The sequence below is a fragment of the Hipposideros armiger genome, unplaced genomic scaffold (genome assembly GCF_001890085.2).
Source record: "Hipposideros armiger isolate ML-2016 unplaced genomic scaffold, ASM189008v1 scaffold_575, whole genome shotgun sequence".
In the NCBI taxonomy this organism is placed as follows: domain Eukaryota; kingdom Metazoa; phylum Chordata; class Mammalia; order Chiroptera; family Hipposideridae; genus Hipposideros; species Hipposideros armiger.
The window spans coordinates 61,248-74,098 of NW_017731925.1; positions in this window are offsets into that span (position 1 = coordinate 61,248).

The following is a 12,851-nucleotide window of genomic DNA, read 5'->3' on the forward strand; positions in this document are numbered from 1 at the left end:
TATATTGTCATGGGATGTGGAGTATAGTGTGGGAGTGGAGTCAAGGGAATTGCAATAGATATGTATGATATTGGAGGGGGAAGTGGGGCAGTGGATTGGGGGAGGGGGTTGTCGCCTCGAGGGGTAAAAAGTATAACTATTGCACTGTGTTGTACAACGGCAACTAATTCTAAAAAATGTGTATTTCAAAATAAAAAATAATTAAAAAAAAACAACCAAAAAAAAAAACACCAAAAACAGAGGAATATCCTGGTCCCTGAAGTAAAAATGCAGTTTCGCACTGGCTCCTGAGAAGTGGTTTGTGGGGAAGGGCACACTTTAGTCTTATCCTCTATTCCATCCTTGTTTGGACCTCAGGCATGAGCCAAATAGAAAGATGGCAGCCCCTCCAAAACAGCTGTGTGTTCACACATCTGCCCTTCCCTCTTTTTAACCAACAGGGTTTCATGAAACTTGTCATTTCCTTCATATGTATCACAACTAGTCAACAATATTGTGGCTATCACAAAATAGTTTTGTGATAGCCACACAAAAAATTTTTGCTTATACTTAGAAGCAAAACGTATTCACAAGTAATGCTTAGTTTGGTGGGTTAAAGGCAGCAATGTCATTCCATTTGGAAGACAGGCATTAATTTATCCATTTTAATTAAGATGCCATGTTTTTCAACATTTTCCCTTTTCCTTCCCTCCCAATGCAGAGTCACTTTTATTAACTCCTTTTTAAAAAAATACTAGTTTCAGGTGTACAAAACAACATAATTAGACATTTACACCCCTCACAGAGTGATAAGCCCCCGCTCAGTCTACTACCCGTCTGACATCGTATATAGCTGTTACTATACCATTGACTAAATTTCCTATGCTGTACGTTACATCCCATGTTAACTCCTTTTATACTGTGAAAATAACTTATAAAGAATGCAAAAGTAAAGGAGAATACTAAAAGTTGAAAAAATGGGGGAGTAACAAAAGCACTTATCAAAAACAGACTAGATTTGTACACTATAAATTGAATAGAAACTAAGAAATCAGAGAACCAACCATCTAGAAGTACCTGAACTTTCAAGACCTGAACTTTCAAGACTTGAACTTTCTCAATTACTGAGTGACGGACCTCCTTCTCGCTTATCGCCTGGTGAAACCCCTCTATAACTCTAAGATCTTCTCTTTTCTGACCTCGACGTTGCCATCCACCATCAGCTCCAAGCTGCAAATTAACTAATCTTTTTGCCAACAACACTATCACTTTGTATATTCTTTGAAACCACAGACTTTCCCTAATAACATTTAAACTTTTCATTCCAGTATCCTAGGCATTTTTTGCTTATTCTTTCAGTTGGTTGGAGTAGGTCTTCCAATGGTATTTAATAAAAAGTTCTTGCCCTTGGTTTCTATCACCATGCTTTAATCTTCCATGTGTTGGGTAAACCATTTCCGTCCTTTTTCAGCAACCCCTTTAAGCCTTGTTTCTTTTGACACATCCATTCTATCTGCCTAGAGGATAGGAAACAAATGATGGAATGAGTGTAGTGATGCCAGGGAGGCCAAGCCTTACCTTCTAATGATGTATAGATATGGACCAAGGATTAAAGTCTACCCCTGATGCTCTCATGCTCATACCGTGTTCCGAGGTAGCACAAAACGTGCACAGGTGTCTTCATAAATGTGTGAAAATTATTCTGACAATGAAGTGTCAGAATACACTTCAACAGGAACGGGAACACAGACAACTTTGCCTCAGTGGAGCAGGATCAGGGCCGTCTCAAGTTCAGAGCTGTGGTGTGGGGCAGTGGCCATGTGTGCCTACTCTCATCTCAAAAGGGCTGAGGTTAGACTCAGGGCCCACCCAGAGTGCCACAGGTCTCCTGGAGCTGAGGGGCATGCAGACCAGCTTATCGCTCGCGTCTGAGAGGTTCAAAGGCAACGTCTACACTGGACTCTCCAACCACAGGATGCAGGCGACAGGAAGCTGCGTTTCCATGAGTCCAAGGGTTAGGGTTTTCTAGGACCACGCACGTACTTGGGGAAAGGAGATCAGGAGTTTCCTTAAAAGGAACTCCCACCAAAGATTCCTCTCCAAAGAAAGTCAACAGCCCTGCACTGTGAGGGCCGTGAGCTCCCCCTAGCGGTGGGAAAGGTGTGGTTGCCCCCAGGGAACCCAAAAGTTCCCAAAGAGAACCAGCTCCGCAAGCACCCATGCCCAGGGGACACCAGATTACAGGAATCAGAGGCAAGCAGAGAAACCTTATCATCCTTCCGTTCACAGGTTGTCCGCCCCGCATGTTCATACACCCACGTGGGGCCCTGAGAGGTTAGAAGTGATGTCCAATAATGAGTGGGAGAGGAGCTGGAGCAGGGAAAGGGGGGGAAAAATAGGACGTTTGTTAAGTTCCCTGTCCCCCCTTCCACAGAGGTTTCCTAGCCAACACAAGCCTGAGCTGGCTCAGGGAGAAGCTAATTTAAACTGGATGTTAGTTTGGAGTTCTGGTCATGACACTTGGCCTGGGCTCTTGCATGCCTGAATCTGAACTGAGGACTTTGAATTTATTAAGACAAACAAAAGAGGTTATGGCTCCTCTCTGAGATTTCATCCCTGGGACGGAAAGCTGAATTCAGCAGAGTGAGTTCTTAGGGCACGGGAAAAAGAGTATACTCGCTCCCTGTTTATTCCCTCACGAATCCAGGCCGGAAAATAAAATGGGTCCATGTAGCACCCTTTGGGTTTTCTGTTGGTTTGCCTGTTGATGCAGTGCCACTCCTCGGTTCCAAGCCAGGTCCAGAGGTCAACTGGGCTTCTGCATGTCTGGCCACTTACAGCTATGGGACCCTGGGCAAGTGACTCAACCTCAGTTTCCTTATTTATGGAATGTTGACAACGATTCCTACATTTCATGGGGCTGATGTAAGAATTCCGTGAGGTAATACATTGAAAGTGCTCAGCATGGAACCCGGCACCAAGTTTGCTCAGTAAATGGTAAGCTGTTATTAAATTTCGTCCCCAGTGTCCACAACTTGGCACCGATAATCACCATCATTAGATTTCAAGCTTTACGGTAAATGAATGATCTTTTGTCTTAAAATGATTCCATTACTCTCAAGTGATAGTGTGTTTGTGTGCTATTTCTGTCAAAGTGGATTGACTGTGCAGTTTCTGTCTAAAAGGTCACTTGCATGACCCCATTTTTATTTGAGTTACAAAGAAAATATGTGGTTGCAAATTTCAAAGCTAACAGTTATGTGAGTGAAACAGTCTAGAGTAAATAATAAAGCCATTATTGAAAATGAAATCAAACCTAAAGTTGGTTGGAGAAGAACAGTAGGTCAAATCTCAATCCATGATGGGTTCTTTAATGTCATTCTCTAAGGTCATTTAGAAAGCTCACTGCACATACTTCATTTGTATGCATATCCATTATACCACAATGTTAAGGGTTTCTCTTAAAATGACTTCCTTCTATTGAAGACAATTAAAATGAAACAGAGAACGAGACAAAAAAAAAATCACATTTCTGGTTCAACATTTTGCCTTGGCCCAGGGTAAAGAAAGTGTTGCCACAAGAGGGTCACTGACTTGCGTGAATGTGGGGGAGCCCTACCTTTTACCTGACATTACACAAATCGATGCTGCACGTAGCCACGGCCAAAATCGTTTGTAAATCGAATGATTTGCTAGATGAAAATACTACAAGTAATTAAAAGGCAGTGCTTCTAGAATCCCTAATGAAAATCCAATAGGACTGCTTGCCTTATCCAAACAAACATAAAATAATCCCACTTTTGGCCACTTTTATCCTCTCTTGCAGGAGAGCTTTATGTTCAGCTGTGAAAATGTGTGAGGCTATGGCCAAACTCTAAACAACTGTGGAGTTCAAGAGCCCATCATCCTTTTCTACAGACTAGTACACTTAAATCACGGGTTTTAGAAGACTTGCTAGTTGTATGAGTCTAAGAGGTAGCTGGTTCCTCCAGTTATGTGAACCAGGAGCATCTTCCAACGGCAGCAGTAACATCTCAATGGACTCAAGGATTATGAACTCCAGAGGCAAGTCATGGAGTTAGAGATACAGTGCTGGGAGCTCACACTCACCAACCCACCCATCCTCACAATTACCCCTTTAAAAGATGGTCTGATCCCCCTTATATAAGCAGGGGTAAGTACTTGTGACTGGCCCCTGGAGAAACCTGACTGGAATCCAGGGCTGTGCAGATCTGGGGACCCGCATCCAGTTCTCCCACCAACATCGATTTTAAGCACGTGCATTTGCCATATTGCTTTTTCCTTAGGTATGTAAACTTGTATGTAAACTTGTATGTAAACTTCTATGGCAACTGCATTAACACATACATACACACAAAAGATTAGGTGGCAATATAAATGGAACATTGATTTCTGAAAATATTTTTAATGGCCTTGACAAAGGATAATATTTACTCTGAAATAAATATTAAAATGTATTACAGTAAAATTGTAAAACACTTAAACTTGAAGGGAGGAAAAAGTAAAGCAGCATTTTTTAAAGAGTGGACCAAGCTCACTGTGAATGTATTAGGTAAATTGGTATATAAATTGTTTACAAATTACCCATTAACATGACCATGTCTTATTAGGTACATATGATGTCCCCGAACTATACTAGTGCTTTTCATACATTTTTAAATTCAATTCCACCAATGTCTCTAAAACAAGTGCTATTGTCCCCACTTTACAGATGAGAAAACTGATGTCTACGGGTACTAAGAAAGTCGTCTAAGATATTCAGCTACTGAGTGGCTGTGGGTCTCACACTCATCTGTATAGATAAGCCTTGGCCACCTCACCATGTCACACTGTCACTCCAGGTCTTAAAAAGATACATATGATGTATTTTTAAATGCTTTATATTTAAATAATATGGCTCAGGGACCCACACTAAAATCTACTCTTTGGTCATTCACGGCTTACTACCAGCTTCCCCAAAAAAGGAGAGGAGGAAAAGAAACCATTTCACTTTTTGTTAAATAACCATGCTACTTGCTAACAGCTTAATTGCATAAGGAGAGAAGGTAAAATATTTATAATTTGGGTTCCATTCATTTAATTTTCTTTCTTGACACCACTGGTTGCAGATGTATCAGTTACTTGAAGTTTGATGAAATAATGATCTATTAAAAATAACAATAAGGTGACATAAGACTGTGGTTTCGTTTTATCTTACTACACAGAGCATTAGGAGGGCAGGGAGCACCTGCTTTCTCTTTCTACTAAAGCCCCCAGCCATGCACCGAGGAGGCACTTGCTCAAAGGGCCGAACTAAAATGCTAAACACTCAGCAGAAGAGCTAGCATATCATTTTATATTGTACAGGCTCAATGAAGATGTCCAATCAAAAGCTTGGGAAGTGAAACTTGGAATATTCTGTTTATAAATTTGAGACAGCACTCAAAGTGCCTCCTTTTCATGGGCGAGCACGGGGCTGCAGCACAGGAATGCACAAACCTTAGTGAACACATCAGCACTGAACTGTGCTCAGAGCACAAATATGGTACAAAAAGAAATCAACACAAAAGAAGGCAGAATTTTAAAGCAGAACCAGTAGGTTCACTTAAAAAAAAATAATGAGAACTGTTGATCTCATGTGCCAAGGAACACCTGGAATGATTTTCCGTCTCTTGACTAACTCTTAGTACAGCCGTTGTTAGAACCACTAGTTCTTTGCCTCAAGTGTACTCAGAAAAGACAAACAGTACTTTTTCATTTTTAAGGACTCAGACTGAATTGTGGGACAAAGAACAATTTTCAAAATAAGACACGTAAGTTGACAGACACCTACTTTTGCAGCACATATTTTAATCCTTAGCACTTAGCACATCTTACATAAATCATTTTCAAGCCCAGAATGGTATAAGTTAAGGCTTCCACCACAATTTGCACTTGAAATATTATTTTTGGGTCCACGTGACAAAGAGCTGAGGAATGACTAATAAGTTCACTCTGCTCTGCCCAGGGTCGTTCCAGCTCTGCCTGTGAGCTCGACGGAACTAAAGCAGTGGGCTAGCTGTGTGGTCTCGCTGTGTCCGGAGGCAGACACAGTGTCAGGAGGTAGGGGGAGACACTGGTGACCGAGTGAGACATCTAAGTCTGGAGCCCCAGGCCTTCTCCCGCCTGTCCATCCGCACCTGCCACCCGGCCATGCCAGATGCCTGCCTCCATATTCTCCTCCCTGCCCTGGTCCCCTGCCCTCCTCTGCTGGACCTTGACCAGACTCTTCCAAGCTGAAAAAAGGGTCCCCAAACCCACTGGGAAGCCTTTTCTGATTTTTCGTTCTGTGTCTGACCTTTCCTCCAGGCAGTTCCCTTAGAGTTCTTATTATCGGATGGTGGCACTACCCTCCACCCCCACTCCCCAAACACGAACACCTGAGGGCAGGCTGACAGGCTCTCTTCCAACCCAGCAGGCTGCCTGGCTGGACAGCAGAGTTCAGACTCTTGTAGGGAACCTTGTCTGACGTGTCCAGTTCAGGGTGTGTCTTTGCCTCAATGTAAAAGAATAAAAAGGGAAAACTAGCAAAAAGGCTTTGTTCACTTATCTATCTTCCTACTCCTGCAGCCAGCTCACCTAAGCGACTCTTTAAGTATAGGTTACTAAGTATAGGTTATGATCATCGAAAAGCTGCAGTAAAAGTAATCCGATAAATACTTAAAATAAAAAACTACAGACACTGCCGGATGAACAAAACACATTTCATTGGATCTGAAAACTCTGCCTTCACTATCCATTCTAGTACAATGTGCTTTTGTACTCTATTCCTTCATGCTTTCACTTTAAAATGATACTATCTGCCTCTATATTGGTTAATTTTTATGCTTCTCATTCCTGTTTATGAAAGAAAAATGACTCATCCAAAGTGAAAAAGGGAGTTAGCTTTTAGAAATGGTTTTTTTGTTTCCCCTCAGTCTCTAGCATTTTCTTTTGTTTGTTTAGAAAGACATGGCATTTTCTATTATTTTTTTTAGTGGGTAAGAGAATAATATTGCTTGTAGCAAAAGATGGCTGTTGACATTTTGTGCTTCTTGATCTTTCCAACTCTCGATGCTGGGCATCACCACTTAAGTCTAAGAAGAGAAACACAGTAGCGCTCATCTATTGGGTGCCTTGTTCTGTCAGGCCTCATGCCAGATGCGATGGACGCTTTGTATTTATCAGCCTTGCCCAACAGGTATCATCTGTCCCACGTAGCAGATGGGGAAACTAAGGCTCGGAAGGTTTAAGTGGCTTCCCTGAAGCTGGTTAGTTGAAGGAGCTTGTTGTCAACCTCTGATCTGTCTGTGTTCTAAGCCTATGCCTGGCCGACTCTCAACAATCACGGAAACATCCGTGGTTGCGAGGAGTGAAGAGGGGCCCATCTGGACGTGAGCTAGGAAGGAAAGGAGGAAAGAATAGAGCTAGTGCCCTCTCAACGCTCCAACCCGTATGATGCCAGGCCCCAGGCTGCTTTCTAACAAAACCTCCTTCCTGCTGTGACGGTGAAATCTGTGTACCCACTGTGGGCAGAAACTGTAGTGAGCAGTGCTTGCTGGGCCAGAGGATAAAACAGTGACGGGGAGTAAGAGGGAAGACGATGTTCCAAAAACCGTGTGGGGAGAAGGTATTCATGAAACAAAATAACAGGCCCAATAAATCCAATTTGCAGCAGGGATAAGAAAAGCTCTGGTGAGATTCTCTAAGGGGGGGGGGCTCAAAATTTCACTACACCCTCCTTACTGGAAAATAATTATTCTAACAGGCTGCTAAGAAAATGAAAATATCGTCTAAACAACAGAAAAAGAACAATCTAGTCATCTTCTGATTAGATAAACATCAGACTGTCCCGATGAAGCTTGGGTCCACCTCTGGGCTTGTCTAAAGATGAGCACGAGTCTTGAGACAATTTCCTATAATCTTCCTGCCCTCTCGGGAACCGACTCCTAAAGGGACATGCACGCTTCCACGGATAGAAGATCTAGAATACAGGAACCACCAGTCGTGTATTTGTTCATTCAGAAAGTGTTTACTGAACATCTACTATGTAAGAGGCAGTGAACAAAATGAACAATATATGGGGCTCGTATACATGGCAGTGAATAAGATAAATAAAATATATAGTATGGTAAGTACAGGTGCTAAAAAGAAACGGAGCTCAAGGATTTAGCAAGGGGGAGATTACTGTTGACTTCAAAAGGAAGAGTTTTGGTAACGCTGGCAGGCTCAGGATAGAATGTGGAGAAAGAAACTGGAGACAGTGCTGATGGAGTCTTTGAGGAGTCTGGAGATGAGGTGATAGCTGGAGGGGAGAGCAGGATGAAGAGAAAGAGAAAAAACTGCACACTAATGTGCTGAGAACAGGGGAATAAAAACGAGAACCAAACACTTGAACACGGGTGGTAAACAATGGCTTATAGATGTCAGAAGTTTGTGTGGGACTTTCCATAACCTTGTTGTGACATCAGAGACCTTGTGAAATGATAGCAGCTTTAAGGGAATGGCAGGAGAGAGCGCTGCTGTGGGTCAGAGCAGCACCGATCTGGACCCCTCGGAGCTGAGGGTGGGCACAGGGCAGAGAACATCTGGCCAATGATGAAAGATGTGAAGAAAACAGTGATACTGCTGTGGGAATGTTACTAGACCCAGCAAATCAGTATTTACCTTCCGGCAAATTCTAAACCATCGCCGAGGCAAAACCCAACAGTGACAGGAATTGGAAATCTCCATTTCCTTCTCCTTCTGCCAGAAGCAAATCATATGATGAATTATAATTTTATCTCCTGTAAGACAGAGGAAGAACGTATTGCTTCTACGGATTTAAAGTTTACCAACCAGGAATCAGAGACGCTAGGGAAAAACAGCTAAGAATTCGTAGGGTATATAATAGCTAAGGAAAGGAATTCAACCATTTGACAAACACCAGTTAAGTGCCCACCCTGTGCCAGGCACTGGAGATACTGATGCGAGTGAAACACACAATGTGGCATTCACAATATTCTAGCCAGCGGACAGCGCAATTCACAGTAACGGTGTTGAGGTTCTACGGCTGGATTCTAAGGAATAACGGCAGGGGAGCACCCAAGTCAAAAGTGAGAAAACACAACCAACCAGAGGGAAGGCATTTGAGGGAAGACAGATTACAGAGGACCTAATGGGGCAAGAACACAAGGAGGAAGGGGGAGGCCCAGAGAGCATGTGTGACTCTGAAAGAGAAGGGACTAGTGTGACCGCATCTTTCACATTCTGGGGTCACACAACACATGTCCCCCCCCCCCCCGCCCCGCACTTGGTCCACCCTTTCCTACCATGTGACCTTGAGGCTTTAACCTTCAGGTTCCTTACCTGTGCCATGGGGATAATACTGGGAACTAGTGCAGGGGACAGTACATGTTAGCCACCGTATTTTAATGAGCTGGAGAAAATACTGTGAATGTCATAGACTTGTAGAGGCAATTTGTAGATTGATTTAAGGAAGAATTTTTGAACAATTAAAAATGTCCCAAATGGGAATTAGCTCCTTTGTAAAGAGTGAGCTTTCTCTCTCAGGGAAGGTTCATGCAGACACAGGCTTACCATCCATCTGTCCAAGAAATTTTACAGGGGATTCCTGTAATGCGTGGGAGGGTGTGGCAGATGGATGTCATGTTTCTTCCCCAAAAGTTCTGTGTATCTCTGAAACTTTTCTACTGCCCAGATTTAATTTACTAAGTTCAAAGCAAGAAGAGAGAAACATGAAGACACAGAAGACATGAAGACAGAACATGAGAACAGAAGAAAAGCTTGAAGATAAATTGTAGTAAGCGCTGTAGTAAGCACTGAAAGAATAATTGAATAGATATAGTAAGAAAGTGGCAAGAATGTTTTTGGTAAGCGGATTAAGTCTCCCAAGAAATAGACAGTAAAGGAAAGGAAGGAATGAGGAAGTAGCTAGATGAGTGTGAGAGAGGGAGGGGGGAAGTGGAGGGCGTGTCATCAGTTATGGCGCCACGGACACCCAGCTGTACGTACCCTGGTAGGCTGTCTACATTCCTGTCCGCACTGTTCTAGTAGTCACGGTTGATCTCTTCCATTCTTTATGGCCCTGAAATTCTCATACTTCTTACACAGCATGTTTCTAGGCATAGAATGTGTAGAGTCCTTCCAGCAGCGCCCAGACTCTGAAACTGCCCGATGAGTTTACAGCTTGAGCCAGGAAGTCGCCATGTAAAAGTCATTTATTGGATTAATGGCTGATCAACAGGGGCAGCAAAGGCGGTGGTGAGTGCCATTAGGTCAGAGGCAGTCGCTAATGTCATCAAGAGCTGGATGATTCCCGTAATAATGTGCCAACAGGAGTGTTATATTTGCATGCAGTGTGTCAGTTCACTTTGGAGATCATGTCATCCCAAATTCTTTAGAACATTTACCCAGCAACTGCAGTTTAGCAATTGAGTTATTAAATCCTGCAGTAAGGACCTGGTTATGCCTGAGACAGGAGGCCGGCCACTGGCTCCAAACTCAGAGATGGTGCCAGAAGCCACTTTAGATGCGGTGTCTGCATCTCCAAATGAATGTTTTGATTCATGTAATTTCCTCCTCCATTAGCTTAGAGGGGTGCTAACTCTTCTGTGGCGTTTTTTTTCTTTATTGATTTCTAGAGGAAGAGGACTGGATTTTTCTCTTTTGTTTAATAGCTTTACAGATAGACGGAGGCTTTTAAACCTTCATCTATTTTACTTACTAAGGCGCTCTGGGATCACTTCAATCATTGTTTCTAGAAATCAAGGAGGTTTGAGCCTTCCTGTGTTTACAAGTATATCTAGAAAAACATTTCAATAAATAAAACATATGTATATATATATATATATATATTAAATTGCTCCTTTTATCAAGCTACAATTGACCAATAAAATGAAATTTATCTTAGGGGGACACTGGTAAAAAAACGATATTAAAAAAGTTACTGTGTATCTCAGAAAATATTTCGGTAATCCCTTGCTAGTCTTTGGACAAAGAACTACTCAATATTCAACTTCTCATTTTTCAATGCCAGCTTTTCCAAACATTATGATAAACACTATAAAGTGACCTACTTCCCCTGACACCTAAGAAAAGTGATGTGTCATTCCATAATCCATTTCTCCCACTTGCAGAGCAAAAGACAATACTTCTATAGTCATCCTTCTCTGACAGATGGAAAGACTCTTTTTAAATAAAAATTAAAAAAAAAATTTTGAGAAGTATCTATCAAGGGTTCGCTTACAGCTGGATAATGTAATATAATCCTTGAGTTCGGCTTTCTAGTTGGAACTGAAATATTATGGTAGACTGGGAATACTCAAAACAGAGCCTTGTAGGAAACCAGGTAGTGAAGTGATATAAGGATTAACAGTGTTTTTTCAAAAAGCAGGATTATCTGAGAGAGCAGTGGGTGTGAGTCCCCTGCTGAAACCCATGAAGACACCAAGACCACTGGAGGGTGGTGAACACTGAATGCAGGTCAGACTTTGGACTCAAGTTGGTCTCTGTTCCCATCCTGCTTCCGTATCTTCTGGCTCTGGGATTCTGGGGAAGTAAATGACCTCTAGGTGCTTCTATTTTCCTTTCTGTTAAATGGAACGAATAAGAGCACCTTCCACACAGGCAGGTTGTGAAGCTTATGTGACACAGAGGATGGAAGGCACGTGAAATGGGGCCTGGCATACAGAAGGCTGACACTAAGTGTTTACAGTAGAAGTGCTATTTCTAATTTAAAGTACTGAAAGTACTTGGTATTGTTGGAAAATCATTTCCCTGGTCAATTCATCATTTTCAAAACACATGGAAATTCAGATATTCTTTAAAAAAGGAAATGCATCAAAACAGAACTGTATGTACAAAAAAAATCTTTCTAGAATTTTGAGAGGCACTGCATGAAACACATCTATTTAGTAATTTGGGGGAGAACTGACATCTTTACTAGACTGAGTTTTCCAGTTAACATGGTAAGTCTCTCCATATATTTAAAGTCTTTGATTTCCCTCATCAGGGTTTTATAGTTTTCAACATACAAATGCTGTATGTTTTAGATTTACCCTAGTTACTTCATTTTTTGAGCCATTGTAATTAGTATTGTATTTTTAATTTTGGGTTTCATGTGCTCACTGCTAAGACATAGAAATACAATTGACATTTTAATGCTGATCTTGTATCCTACACTTTTTTTTGTTTTGTTTTGTTTGCTTTTTTTGTAGATCCCTTGATATTTTCCATGTAGGCAAGTATTTCAGAAAGATAGATAACACAGAAGAAGTAATAAAGCGGGTTAAATGAAATAGCTAAAACAATCCTCAAAAAGAATAATAAAGTGAGAGGAGACACTACTCAACTTCAAGACTTATTAGATACCTACGGTAATCAGGACTCTGAAGGGATAGACACATAGATCAATGAAATAGAAAAGAGAACCCAAGTATAGACCCACACAAGTGCAGTTAGTTTATTTTGACAAAGATGCAAAAGCAAGTCAATGGAGGAAGAACAGTCTTTTCAACAAATAGAGCTGCAGAAATTGGAAATTGACAGCTAAAAATACGATGCTCATACTTTATGCAAAAATTAACTCAGAAAGGATCATAAATTTTCTTGTAAAACACAAAACTATAGAATTTTTAAGAGATAGCACAGGAGGTAAATCTTTGGAACTTGGAGCTTTATGAAAAGGTTCTTAGATATGATATCAAAAGCATGATACATAAAACAAAAAAAAGATAAATTTGACTCATCAAAATGTAAAAACATTTGCTCTGTGAAAGACTCTGTTAGAAGGATGCAAACACAAGTTACAGACTGGGAGAAAATATTTGCAAAACATATATTTTACCAAGGAC